At 44.3% G+C, this 8820-nt stretch overlaps 1 protein-coding gene across 1 annotated transcript in view; it reads left to right on the forward strand.

The window, feature by feature from the left end:
• The first annotated feature begins 8524 nt into the window (after positions 1–8524).
• LOC109290471 overlaps positions 8525–8820 on the forward strand; it is a 48079-nt gene continuing 47783 nt past the window's right edge. The window contains exon 1 of the mRNA XM_019507009.1: positions 8525–8766. The gene's annotated coding sequence lies outside the window, so the exon portion shown is untranslated. The remainder of the gene's footprint in view (positions 8767–8820) is intronic.

Raw genomic sequence — 8820 nt, forward strand, 5'->3', positions numbered from 1 at the left:
AGGCTTCGTCCGTCTGTCTGTGTGCCTGCCTGTAATGCTCTTGGAGCACTCTGGTTGTCTCGGCAACCAATCACAATGCTTACTAAAACAACCAATCAGAGTGCTCCGCACAGATAGACACACAAACTGACAGTCAGATGCAGGGTGGGGGGTGGCGTGGGGCCAAATGTGGAGCAGGGAAAATGACAGCGGGGATGGAGCACTACCATGATAGAGAAGACGGAGCCAGGCCTCGCTCCCCCCCACCCCCGAGTCTCTGGTTCTTGGAGGTGGCAGTGGCATGGGGTGGAGGGGGACGGAGGGGACAGAGCTGGGGGTTTAGGCCAATGCCACTGGCTTTGCCCCCCCTGGCCCTGCTCCTTGGGGACAGCAACAGCGTGGGGTGGTGGCAGCAAGGTGCTGGCCTTCATAGATTCTAGAGTTGGAAAGGATCCAATGGATCATTGTGTCTGACCCCCTGCCCCTGGCAGGAAAGAGGACTGGGGTCAGATGACCCCAGCCAGGTGCTTGTCAAGGCTCCTCTTGAAGACCTCCGAGTTAGGTGATAGCATCCCCTCTCTTGGAATCCCATTCCAGACTCTGGCCACCCTTATTGTAAAAAATTTCTTGCTAATGTCTAACCTAAATCTAGTTTGCACCCATCATTCCTAGTTAGTCCCTGGGACACTTTGGTAAACAGCGCATCCCCAATTCCCTGCTGTCCTCCCCTGATAAATTTATAGCTGTCTTGCCCCCCCCCAAGTCCCTGCCAACATTCTTGACTGGCAATTTGCTAGTAATATAGATACCAATATGCTCTGCCAAGTTAGCTGTTTAAATAGCTAAGAACCAGTCTAGGACAATCACAGATCAAGAATCCAAGTGCATAAAAATCAGAAGTGAAAAAGATCTGTTAAATTTCATAGGCTGCTGCTCTGTCTCCATAGCCCAGGAAGGACTAATACCACACCCAAACATCTATTCAGGAACTTCCTTCAGAACACTGTTATTCTTAGATATAAACATTAAAAAGTAACAAAATTATTCCGCCTACTAAAGCAGGCTATGTGAGTCTTTGCTCCAGAGCCAGCCACAAGTTACTTGCTTTCTAAAGATCTCTTTAACTAATCTCTCTGTAAGAGACTCATACACTTTCCTAGCAGAGTCAAAAAAGCTGACTGGCATCTGGCACTAAAGTGTGTGGGGAGGATGCAGTTACCTTTTTCACCATTTTGCTATTGTAACATATTTCTCATATTTATAAGGCCAAGTTCAAAGGTTGAGGTCCCAGTGCTGAAAGTACTGTATCATCTATAGCTGCCATATTCAGTTTCTGAACTGAGGAGCTTTTCAGATGATCCGTAAGGTCAAAGGTTAATGTGCTATTGACAGATTCCTTTCTGGACTGCATTCAGCTCTCCTCAGGTGGAGAAGGTGAGAATGCAAAATCTGTAAGGGAAATTTTGCTCCCCTCCCAGAGGGCACCAACTGAATCCAGTAGTTCACTTTTGTAATGTTAAGATGACGGGTGATGCTATAATACAAGACAATTCTATTTGGCAACTTTAAACATCTTTCGGTCACTGCTAATAAACTGGAGAAGCACCTGGCCTCTCATTAGAATAGCAGTGTTATACAGGTACATCTCCCTGTGATACTTTCAAGAGCCCAGTTGTGTTGTGATATAACATTTAACAGGCATACAGCACTTAATTACAGAAGAATGAACCTGAACAGCACACTCACCAGAGAGCTAATGATCCCCCTTGCTCATTCGCTCTGGTCAAAATAATCAACATATTGTTCAACTTGAGAAGTGAGCCTGAGCTTAATGCTGCAAGACACTGAATACTGCCTGCAGGACGCTGGGCACTCTCCAGCCCCATTGTGGTCAGTAAGGCATTTGAGTCTGGAGAATTTTAATTTTTGCATCCAAGTGAAGCAACAATGGGAGTAAGAGTCCAGATTTCTTCTGTCTGTGTAATGCACTAGATTGTTGGAGATTAAATTAATTGTTTTTGAGAGTCTGATCCTATTACATAACTGTGGTTTGTAGCATATTTGTGGATGAGATGTGTTTTTTTAAACAGGTATTGACCTGAAGCTTTATTCTGATATTTTTCTAAAACAGATTGAGGCTGTATACTTATATTTTACTAGCCTCTGAAATAGTAGAAATTGCATTAAATTTAAGGGAACTTCTAGTTACCTTTTGCAGAGGGAAAGGAATGGGTGTACTACAGTGTCCCAATTAATTCCCAATCCTGCAGACATTTAGACTGCATAAAAATTCTTGTGTAAGCAATCGGGGCTACCTTCTATACATTCAAAAACATTTTCTGATACATAAGGTAACCATATTTAAAGTACAAATGCAACTGGTGGGGTGCAGGATAGATTCATGAAAACACTTGAAATACCTTAACAAGTTAAGTAGTCAGGACAGTCTCACTACCTTTTTAACTACTACAATCTTTGGGCTAAATAGAAATCAAACTATTTTACAAATCAAACTATTGTTGGCCAAACCCTTGTAGATTTACAGTAGCAACATAATATGACCAATTACTAATATAGGTGATATCTTTTATTGAATCAGCTGCATAGCTGGTAGAGATTTAGATGAGCTTATAGGCACAAGGTACCCTTCCTCAAGTCCTTGTACCTGAAAGCTTGTCTAAATCTCTCCCAACTTGCTAATTGGTCCAATAAAAGATATCACCCACAAAAAATCTTTGGCTCATATATTTCTTGGATCATCGCAACTAAAACATCACTCCAACACTACTTACTAATATATTAGTAATATGTTAAAATATATATCATGATTATTCTCTTGAGCATTTTGAGCAAATTGAACCTAAAGATTACTCTATTTGGTATAGGACAATAACCCATTTAGAAAAGCTTGTAATTAGAAAAATCACTACACAGCTGATCAGAAAGTATTTAATTTCTTTTTCTCCAGGCTTCTCATTAAGGAAACTAAGCCAAATTGAAAGGACAACTGATGAACTCCTACAGAACCAGTAGGTGGCATTCTCCATACAGCCCAAGAGATCCAGTTACAGTAGCGAACTTGTTTTCCATATTATTTTCTTAACAGAGTTCTTGTTCTCTAACCACTGACAACACCACAGGTATGTTTCAGTTTCCTGAACTTATTGGATGTTTTTTTCCATTTACACATTCCTCTTACTTGGTGCCATTCAGTCTGCAAGAATCTTTTCGTCTTTATTAAAAATAAACCTGTTCTGACCACAAACAAATGATAAAATTACTAACTAGCTACACACATCGCAAGCAGCCTCTGGCATCCAGATCCCCATCATACCTCACTTGAAGGAAAAATATTTATTTGTACTAACTGCAGAAAATAAAACCAAATACAGTAATTACAGTCCTTAGCAATTTGTTCTACATATGACTCTACTGTAGATTAATAATTCCTCCTCTGTTTTTTTTAAAGTTGGCCTCAATTTACTCCAAGGTTCTTTTAGAAGTTATTATTTTGTGACAGATAATTACTTAAAAGGCTATGTTCCTGGTTTTTTATGTTGATGAGGCAGATGGCATCTGTATGTAGAGTGAGAAACACAATTAATGTTGTGGGTTAATTTCAGTAAACATGAAAGATACTCATGTGACTGCAGTAACCCCAAATTGAATCAAATGGATATAATCAGTTTTTGCCTTTCACATAAAAAGGGATGAAAAAAAATTAAAAGATAGTGTTATGTGACAAGAAGGTTAGAAAATCTGGATTCTAGTGAACCAAGGGATGAATAAAGTGCAGATTTGAGTGGCAGCTACTGAAAAAGCCTTGATAGTGCTCTTTTCTTCCCCTTCCACCTGGGGCTGTTAGTTTGGATATGCCAGCTACTCCAAAATGCACAAGCTACAGTGAATTGCATTAACTTCAGAGGGACATTACACTGGACTCTTTCTGGGTTTTGAGGGTTAGATTTTTTTTCCGAGTGTGTTGCACATTTAAGAAGTGAACCCACAAAGTTTCCTCTCCACTGTCTAGGCCAGTGGTGGGTAAAATGCAGCCTGGGGCCAGATGTGGCCCACCAGGCCATTCTATTCGGCCCACGGGGCCCCTAAAAAATTTAGAAAATTAATATTAATCTGCCCCGGCTACCTGTCATGCAGCCCTAAAATCGCTTGCCAAAACTCAGTAAGTGGCTCTCCACCTGAAATAATTGCCTGCCCCTGGTCTAGGCTATGGAAATTGGTTTTTACTGTTATTCAGTTTCACCTGTTTACAGTGAACATATTTTACATTTAACTTTGCGAGTACTAAGGTTTATGATCATTCCACCTCTTAAACAATCAAATTTAATATTCCTGGGCCACTGGTTGAGAAAGTTCTGCCACTTGTATTCATAAGTCTCACCCATGAGGTTGGTGGTGACATTGTTCCAGTGGAACATCGCTGACTCGAGAGCTCATGATCTTCCATAGTGAAGCAGTCCCTTAGGAGACTTGGGTCAGTCCTACGAAGGGCTTTCAAAATGGGTACGCAATCTTGAATTTGACTTGGTATTCAATTGGAAGCTACAAGCTAGAGCAGAAAGAATACTTTTAATCTTTGGTATATTGGATAGAAGAAACTTTAGAGGCCAACTGCCTTCCCACATAGGACAATGTGTAGGAGTGCTGAGGAGAACTTAACAGTGAACACTAGGTAAGATAAAGATTATACTTACCTAGAAAAGAAATCATGTTAATGTATGTGTATGGGAGAGTTCAGAACCTTGAACATAAAATGCATCATAAGAGATTCACTGTTCCAAGTTGAAAAAAACTTAGATTTGTGTAACTTTAGATCCTTAATTCTGAGTAGTGAGTATTTAGGGATTTAAAGTCACATGATACGATGGAGACAGATGTATGCAGCAGGTGGATGTTGAGCTATGACATACGGAAAGACTGGAGGGGTAGCTGGGTCTGAATTCAGCATAAGCAAGGAATGAGAAAGCTGCACATGTTTGTGTCTGTGGTATATGCTAAAAGTCCACAGTTTGGAACAGCATCATAGTCCACATGGCAGCCTGTTTGCCTCAAAAGGATTATGGGTACCTGCACTCAGATGACCCCTGGAAAGGAATCCAACTAACAAAAGTAAGATCTTTAAAGAGAGCTGCAACACTAGACCCAGGCATGTTCTTTACACATTTTCTTGAAATCTATTTCCAGTCCTGTCAAATTAAGAAAAGACAGTCTGGAAATAAACTTTTCTGCTAGCTATCCCTTGACTTATAGCCTCATCAACTCCACATTAGCATAAGGAAATAGGAGATGGAATCTCTTTGGCTAGGGACAGACATTACACATAAACTGGTTTAAGTGATCAGAAACTGGTTTAAACCTGTAACAAAACAGATGTTCAGTTCATATAAACCAATCTGAAAATGGCTGAAACCAGTTTGATATAAACCTGGTTGAATGTAGTATCAGACATAACTGATTTGACTTAAACCAGTTTATTCAATGTCTGTCCCAGACCCTTTGCTGGTTTAAGATTAACCAGACTCCCCCAGCATCCTGGCATGCTCTCTGGGTTGGGTGGGGCTCTCTGCTCCGCAGCAGGGTTGGCCCCTCCCCTCTGCTCCCTGGCTACAGCTCCAACAGAGACTGCAGACATAGCACTGTCTGCCCATCTTCCCCATGCCCTACCCCACCTTCGCTGCTTGGTGGACAAGCAGGGTTCCCTCCTCCCTCAGCACAGACCATAGGCGCATGGTATGAGGTGTGCCTGTGCATGTCTCCCAATTTCACTGGGACAGGCAGATAGAACAGTGACCACTTACCAGCTTTTGGAGCTAATCAACAGGTCAGCTGCTAAGCTGTTTAAAAAGAGTTTGAACTAATGGAGAGAGGCTGTTGTTTTGCTGATGAGGTAAAAAACACTGTTATCAGCCCCTTCCTGGCTTGTTCACCTGTCAGTTTGCTGCAGACAGTATGAAGAAGCAGGAAGGGAGACTGAAAAGCTCCATATCATCAACAGATGCACTGCTGCACACCCCACTTTGCCTCAGAGTGCTAGCAGGGGTCTGGTAACACTCCCACCCCTTGAGCAGCCAGGGGCAGGGGCAATGCATAGGGGGTGCATGTGCACCCTTTGAGTGTGGCAGTGCACCCCCTACAAAAAGCTGGTGGTATTTGCAGGTGTTCAGCAATCCCTGCCTGTGGCATTTGCAGATGGTCAGCGATCCCTGCCAGCAGCATCTACAGGTGGTCACCCACCCCTGGTCGGCACTCATCACCCCTCCCCCCACACCAGCAGTGCTGGTAGCACCTGCAAGAGCTCCCACTTACTGCTGCCGTGCTCCCACCTCTGCACCCCCCAGCCACCGGGGGCACATGTCATTCATGGCTGGGGGAAAAGCCTGGGACAGTGCAGGTGGACCTCCCTAATCAGTGTCCTGCTGGGGCCTGGCCACACCCCACCTCAGCTCAGCACTCTGCAAGGAAGGGAGGGCTGTTTTAGAATTCCCTGTGCCTAAATTTCCTCAATCCAGAGAGAATGGCTGTCCTGTTACAAACCCATTCAGCCTAGCTAGGTTAGACTATCCTGCAAAGATGGAATCAATTCAGGCTCAGGTTTTTTGAATGTCTGTCCCTAGCCTTTATTTACTTCTGTCACACTGAGCTTCATGTGGAAACAAAATTCTTTTTTTGAAGGATTTTTCCAGGCTTAACATGTATTTACCTTGACAATTCTCTGAGATTGAATTGTGAGCATTAGAAAAGCAATGCATTTCAATCCTATCTTATAGAGACCAGACTGTGTTTCAGGCAGGAGAGCTCTATTGTAAAAAAAATATGCTGCAAGGGCTGGAAAATGTGAAGCAGTATATTTATTCAGAACATTTTTTTATGTAGTAGTACAGTACTTTTCATCTGACAGGTAACTGAAGAAACATTATACAAGAGAAGGAAGGTCTAAGTTTAAACATAAACCAATACTTAAAGAGTTGCAACTTATGGCTGACAAGAACTTTTCCTAGAAATCAAATTATCTGCTTAAAAATAAAATAGTGATTGCACACAGAATGCTTGCAAGTAGGATAATCAGCCCTGTTTAGCTAGCGTGCTTCTAATATGCCCATAATCAGGACATCTGGTCACAGATTCCCACTTAACCCAAATGGCCATGTCCACAAGTGCAACGCCCATGCCGCACACATTCTGGTGCACAGCAGGTTATCCCTGGTGCAGTAGGGGAGGCTGGGGCCAGCACAGTTGCTGGCCCCAGCAGCCTTACCTGGGGTCCCAGGGGGCCTTGGGGAGCTGCAGCCACAGCACTTCTGCAGCTGGGAGCCTGGGCGACAGCTGGAGTGTGGCTCCAGCCAGCCAGGCTTCAGTTCTGGCTGGCGCATGCTGCTGCCATATGCACCGCCCTATTTTTTTTTGGCATGGGTTTTTTTGACCCCAGGAGCAAGGTACCAGCACAGGGAATGCCTGCATGTGTGGTGTGTCCATGGCACCACATACCACACATCCACACTCATCTGGATATGGCCAATGAGGCTTGAGTAGGAAAATAAGAACTAGTTAAACAGTCCTGCTACTGCCTGTCTCTGAGCCTTGGGCCAGCCTTCCTTTGTTTCTCCCAGGCTCCCCTCTTCCATAATTTTGGGGATAATTCTTAACTTTGTCCCAGGGGTGTTGTGACAATTAGATGACAGCTATACAGCTAGTTGGAGTGTGTCTGGGCTAAGCATTATTGTTTATGGATTTCCTAGATGCTCTCACATACCCCGTCTGCATTATAGTGCTGGGAAAAGCAATGTGTGCTAAGGAAATTAGAAAATTGTTACACTTAACAGAAAGTGATTTTGTACTTTAAATAACCTTAGGTCTGCCTGATGTACAACAAAGTTGTTATGCAGCTGGCCTGCTGTGGCTCCCACTTTTCATGTATCTTATCTCCTGTGCTCCCTATGTCTGTTTCATTGTATTTGTTGAACTTCTTTTGTCCTATGCCTGAACTGTAAGCTCCTGAATACAAGGATTTTATTTTAGGTTTGTTTAGCACAGAGGAATTATACTATAGTACAGAGGTGACAGAATATTGGATGTTCCCTTTTTAAAGAACGCAGTGTCTGTATGCCCCACTCCCTTGGAACAGGTTGGGACTAGTTCTTTGGAAACAGGACAGTCAGGACAGTCTGGAGAGAGCCCCCTTTCTTCAGATCCTCCCGTTCCCAAAATACTAGTCCCAGCCTGTTCCAAGGGAGTGGTGCAATAGCAATCAGCAGCAGGACCATCTTGTTAGCAGATGGCTTCAGTGTGAGGAAATGGAGCAAGGCTTGGGAGGGAAGGAGTGTCCACTGAGCACTGGTGGATGTGACTACCGACTGCAGGAACAATACCCTCCCTCCCAGGGCCCTGTAGTGACAGTCTCTCTCCCCCATCTGCGACCAATACCCACCTCCTCTCTGCCTGGGAGGGCCGACGTTTCTTGCACGTACAGATGCAGGATTTTAGAGGTTCACCCCCAGCAGAAAGGTTGGTTGCCTACAAGAACTACGTGCGGTCTGATGGCAGGGGACGAGGGCGATCCACCCCCTTCCTCCCCGCCTGCTCTCAGCCCTCGGGGACCTCTGGTCTCTTCCAGAGCTGGAGAAAATGCAGTCGGCGCCTGAGACTGCGCTTCCTTTGCAGCCCGCTGCTTTGAAGAACACGGGGAAGAGGTGGACAGGAGCGTGCGGGGGGCATCTCCTGCCTTGCTCCCCGCCCCGCTGCAGGTGACTGCCTGGAGAAGGAGGGAGCGAGGTAGGGCGAAGCGGAGAGCGGGAGGAGGGAGCGATGGTGGGGGTGGGGGAGCTC

The sequence above is a fragment of the Gavialis gangeticus genome, unplaced genomic scaffold, assembly GCF_001723915.1.
Source record: "Gavialis gangeticus isolate Ggan-Ray unplaced genomic scaffold, GavGan_comp1, whole genome shotgun sequence".
Lineage (NCBI taxonomy): Eukaryota > Metazoa > Chordata > Crocodylia > Gavialidae > Gavialis > Gavialis gangeticus.